The sequence below is a fragment of the Anopheles arabiensis genome, chromosome 3 (genome assembly GCF_016920715.1).
Source record: "Anopheles arabiensis isolate DONGOLA chromosome 3, AaraD3, whole genome shotgun sequence".
Classification (NCBI taxonomy): Eukaryota; Metazoa; Arthropoda; class Insecta; order Diptera; family Culicidae; genus Anopheles; species Anopheles arabiensis.
Window position 1 is genome coordinate 51,384,310 of NC_053518.1, and position 6,000 is coordinate 51,390,309.

Genomic DNA, 6,000 nt, shown 5'->3' on the forward strand with positions numbered 1-6,000 from the left:
GCGTGGATGCAGTTTGAAGGAGGGTGAAACCACTGCGAACTTCGGCGGCAATAGGCTCAACGAGCTTTCCGATCGCTACGGCTGAGGTGAGGGCGGCTTGGAAGCCGACATGCGCGTCTATTTCTTTTATCGAAAGACAGCACGGATTTTTGAGAATGTTAGTGCAGCCAATTTCAGCTCCAATGCAGGTCGATATTGGGCAATACCGCGTGAATCAGCCCGAGGGGGGGGGGGGGGGAATTTGCAACAGCCACGGTCGAATGGAGCGCCACAGTATGCACAGCTGATGATGCAGCTGGTGGGCTCAAGCAATTCATTATGCAAGAAGTAAATAGTCGCCATCTCGAAAATCACAACGTGTAATCACTACACTAATAAGCCGGAATAACAGCGGTAAAGTACAGTTTTGGTGCAACAAAACAATTCGCCAAGACGAAATGATGATATGGAACAGCCTTTTAGTCCGAAGAACAGGCAACGACGCGATGCGACGTTGAAAACACAAGTAAATTTCAAGCCAGCACGGAGCAAGCTGAGAGGAGCGCTCCACCCGTGCATCATAATGTGCAACGACATGCGCCACATCGACCCACGGCAATGCAGTCTCACCGTACCGCTCCATATGTACGTACTACTCCAGCTTACTGCAACGCCGTGGTACTTCAGGATGAGTCCAGCAGCGGTGTACCTTCTTCGCAAACTGTGTCGCAGATGTCTCGGCTACCATAACGGAAGATGCAACATCACAACTCCGTGTGGCGTAGATGGGTGTAATATTTTGCATAATTCACTGCTGCACCAGGAAGGCACCCATGGTAACTCCGGTATGTCTAATAAAGCAAATAATAATTATTTAATACACATTCAGGAGTGAACGAGAGCGTGCTGTTAAAGTACGTACCAGTTATGCTGTACGGGCCACGAGGAAAGGTGGAAACCTTCGCTTTCATTGACGATGGCTCAACGTCAACGTTTATCGACCATGATGGATGAACTGGGTCTTGAAGGCACGCTCCACCCTATCCAGCTTCATTTGACCGGTGACGTTACGAGAGAGGAAAGGGACCGATGTTCATATCGCGAAGGAATTTGCTCTCCCGAGACAATCGGTCAACACTTCCCAGCTCGCGGCTAAATATCAGCACCTACGGGGACTTCAGCTGCCGTCGTATGCGGATTCAGCACCACGCATCCTCATAGGGATAGACACTTGCATTCTTGGGTGTTCGTTAAAATGCGTTGAAGGGAAATGAAGGCAGCCGATCGTCTCAAAAACTCGCCTATGATGGATAGCGTATGGGCCCTGTCCTTTCCACACACGGGTACGCGAGAGTTCCGTCGATCTCGTGGCCGTTAAGTTAAATGCACGATCTTTGCCGCGAATCATTGACGTCAAAGGTGCAGAGCGTAAAAAGGTCGGGAACCAATTCGAATGACAGCGGTACCGTGTAATGCGTTTCGTAGAAAACACGGTATTTGCTACTTCGCCGCGTTGTACATATCTGAGGAAAGGCATGATTATTGTTATAGACGGGTCACCAGGATGTAGTAGAAAACACTATACTCACTTGCCAATGGAGACGGCCGAAGAAGACGGTATACAAGATAAACACGAGAGCGCTGATAACAATGCGGATTTGATGAATATGGTTCGGTTGATAGAATATTGTTACACGCATCGAAATTTCACTCCATTAGGTAGAATAGATTCGGAAAGGTCGAAGCGAATTACTAAACCACCAGCAGAAAAGATTTAGCGAGATAATTCACTGAACGGCGTATGAACTTACCTTTAGAAACGTCGGCCGGGTAGAACCGCGTGTATGCACATTTCATTGTAGCGCGGAAGTAAACAAAGCAACGGAACCATAGTCTGACAGATATGCAAGAGTGCGTCAGCGATAGCTTCACACGCGGGAGGACAATGTTGGATCATTTGTAAGGTTCCAACATTTGTCAGACTAGGCGATGTTTTGATCCGGTTCAAAACATATAAAAAAGGAGAAAAATCGCAGAATCGGCCCTTAACGACAAAAAGCGAACAAGTGTACAAACGATTATAAGAGAGAATAAAAAAACACTAATTTTTTGGCACTGCGTTGAAGTAACCTAAAGAATTCAATTCTCTCACTTTTTTACACGGGAAGCCAACGTTTTCCAACACTAAGAATACATATACTTATTCCCAGACTAACTCCTGCTAGTTCTGGAAATAGCAGACTATTGAACGGATAGGAGCCTCCTGGAGCCATTGAAACAATTTCTTGCTGCAGCAGTGCCCGAGCCACCGCTACTCTACTACAGCAAGTAAATTTGTATTCCAGACTTTATATTTGAGAACAAAACGAACATTGATTGGAAGCCCTTCCTCCCATCCGAAACAAGAGCTCTCCATGTGAGATTTTACCATTTGCTAGCATGTACAGAGTAGCTCGTTGTTGTGCTGATACAGGGTTTCACACTTTATCTCAAGACCGCGGGACCCCATCCCAAACCAATGCCAAGACTGCGGTATGATGCTTGAAAACGTTGATGATACCTAAATTCATCGGATGCAATGCTGAATCTGCGGCACATTTCTCGAACACATTGTTCCGAGCCGAGGTCATGCGGTCGAATATTTTTTTGCACGTGTAGCGACCAGACCGCCACCTGGCGTTCAAATCGTGAGCGATCGTGACATCCAGGGACAAAAACACGGATCTCCGTGGAGCGCACTCACCAGGCACACGAATGTGTCAAAGTGACGTGCGCCGTGTGTCCAGCGCTACACTTCCTGCTGTCAGCGAGCACATCCTCTCTCTTGCAAACCGACCTCGAAGACGAACAGACCTCTTCCTTCGCTCCTCGATCGTAAAAATCCTCAACGCGAACCCCTCTCAAACGAACGTGAGCAACCTTTCCGAATATAGTGTAGAATAAAAATTCATTTTTACATACTCACGAAACCCAACGCGTTCGCGACATAAAATTAGGGAAAAGATAAATCCGAACTAATCGACCCCCTAAACACGTATAACTTTTGTGTACATCAGTGTATTAGAAACACCCAATTATCCTTTTCGTGTTTTTACCAAAAAAGACAATTTAATAAAATGAGTGAATGCGTATTTGTTTAATTAAAATATTTTAAAAGTGTTAATAAAGTAGTTTTAACTGTTTAAATACTCTTTTTTGGTAAAAAAACAAAAAAAAATGGGGTGTTTTCAGTACACTGATGTACACAAAGGTTATCCGTGTAAAAAATTATTCGACCGCATGTCCTCGGCGCGGACCAGTGTGTTTCGAGAAATGTGCCGCAGATTCAGCATTGCATCCGATGAATTCAGGTATCATCAACGTTTTCAAGCATCATACCGCAGTCTTAGCATTGGCTAAGACAGATTCGGGAAGGGGTCCCGTGGTCTTGAGATAAAGTGGGAAACCCTGTAAGGCAAAACTTTTAATATTAGCCCAGATTCTGGTCCAACAAAGTTGCTGATTTACATGTGCTTCTTTGGCATCTGGTAGCTTGTCCACAAGCATGTGACGAGTTTTACGTGAAGAGGGTGTTTCGTCGCGAATAGTTTTCGGATGAAGTTTCCTTTTCTTTCTTGGATTTTTGCTGCTAATAATTACCGAAGCCGTTATAAGAAATTGCTGATTCTGCGTGAAGTCTGCTGTCGTCATACCTCGGGAAACCAAGTCAGCAGGATTGGATGCGCCAGGAACGTGCCTCCATTGCCTTGGATGAGAGTAATGTTGCACCTCAGCTACTCGATTTGACACGAACGTCTTCCAGGAGCTGGGAGGTGACGCAATCCATTTTAGCGTCACTGTTGAGTCGGACCAGAAAAACGATTCGGCGCACACGATCTGCATTGCCTCTTTGACGCGATGATGCAGATGAGCGCCCAGGACAGCTGCGCTTAATTCAAGTCTCGGCAACATAACGCGCTTCAGTGGTGCCACTCGAGACTCGAGAAGCTAATAGGCTGATGCGGACTTCTCCAGCCGCGTTTTCACAACGTGCGTAAACACATGCTCCGTAGGCGGCCTCCGAAGCATCGGTAAACGTTTGAAATTCTACTGTTGCATCTGGTAAGAGAACGTAACGGTTAGTACTATAGTCGGATAATGTTTTCCAGTCGCTCTGAATCGCCTTCCATTTTTTGCAGATGTGATTAGGAACAGGTTCATCCCAGCCCGATTTCAGAAGCCATAGCTCCTGCATCAGCATCTTAGCACGCACGATCACCGAAATGCAGCGATGAATGTGTGCCGATATGCTCGGTGCTTAAGCCGGAGAGAACGCTCAGATTGTTTGATGTCTACTTACGCAACTCATACAGTATCGGACAGAAAGATAGAACCCTGGTGTTTTAAACGCACCATGCACCCGTTGGGCCAGGTTTATGTGTGATTTGTATGTGTGTGTGTGTGTGTGTGTGTGTGTGTGTGTGTGTGTGTGTGTGTGTGTGTGTGTGTGTGTGTGTGTGTGTGTGTGTGTGTGTGTGTGTGTGTTTGCATGTGTATTGGTGTGTGTGTTTGTTTCACAAGTATGTCGTTTCGGATAGATTTGTTAGTGGCTTGTTTGTGCTTTGGGTTAGCTTTTTGGTGTAATTTGCAGGACCACCGCCCTTGCGAGCAGTGATCCCTATTCAAAAATGCAATAAGCTCAGTTCTTGATCTTATTGCCGTCGCCAACAATGACATTAATCATGCGTTGACGCATCGACATCACCAGTTTCTGGATCGTTTTTGGTGGACTTTTTCTCCACACCTTTTGCATGTGATCGAAGAGGTGATCCAGATCTTTACCCAGCCTCTTCTTGAATATTGCCCAGAGGTTCTCAATGGGATTGAGATCCGGGCTAAGGGCAGGCCACTTCATTGTTTTGACATTGTTGTCAGCAAGCCAAGTTTGGACAGTCCCAGAAGTATGCTTAGAATCGTTGTCTTGCATAAACATCCAAGACCGAGGAAGGTTTCTCCTAGCATGCGATAGCAAATGAGTATCAAGAATGTCTCGATAGCCAAAACGATTTAAATTACCGTGGATTCGAACCAACGGACCCATCCCATAGTAGGAGAAGCATCCCCACACCATGAGACTACCACCGCCATGCTTGAAAGTTTTGAAGCAGTACTTCGGATCAAGAGCACAATTAACAGGGCGCCGAACCAACCTGCGTCCGTTCGACCCCTGTCGATTGAATTTCGACTCGTCTGACCACAAAACCCTGCGCCAATCCTCCTCATCGAAGAACATGTGCTCAATTGCAAATAACACCCGTGCGTTTTTATGCGCAGGTGTTAAATTGGGCACTTTGCGTGGCACTCGCGCGAGTAGCCCGGCACTGACCAATCTTCGCTGAACTGTTCTTGGCGTCACCGCCAATTTCAGTCTGCCTCGGATCTCTGGTGCCGAGCTAAACGGATGTTTCTTCGATATGTTTACGATCTTACGGTCTTCCTCCGCCGTGGTCTTCCGAGGACGTCCGGGTGACTTGCGCGTTTCGGTTGTCCGAAGCGCGTTTGCCACAAAAGTGCGCGATCGTTCCATCACGAACTCGATCGTTCTGCGCTTAATGCCAGCAGCCGCCATTCGCTTAATGATATGGCGCTGATAATCGGTACAATGTTTACCTCGACCCATTGTAATAAAAATTGCTTGCTAAGACCGTCAAGAACACACTGGTTAAAAACTTGGACACGACTGATGCCGTGCTCTGCCTGCATTCTGCTTTTATACGCGATGAATCACATCGTTGTCGAGCAGCAAAAAAAGCGTATGGATAAAAACAATCAATGAGTAAGCGAGCGAGCATCTACATGAAACAAAACACCCATTGAAAAGAACACCTGCGCGCTTGCTCAATGCACACACAAAGTTTCCCATGCGCACACAACGTTCAACGCAGAGATGCACGCAGGCCTTTCAATGGCGTGCACTGAAGAAACACCTGTGAGGGAATGGTCATACTCACACACACACACACACATACACACACACACACA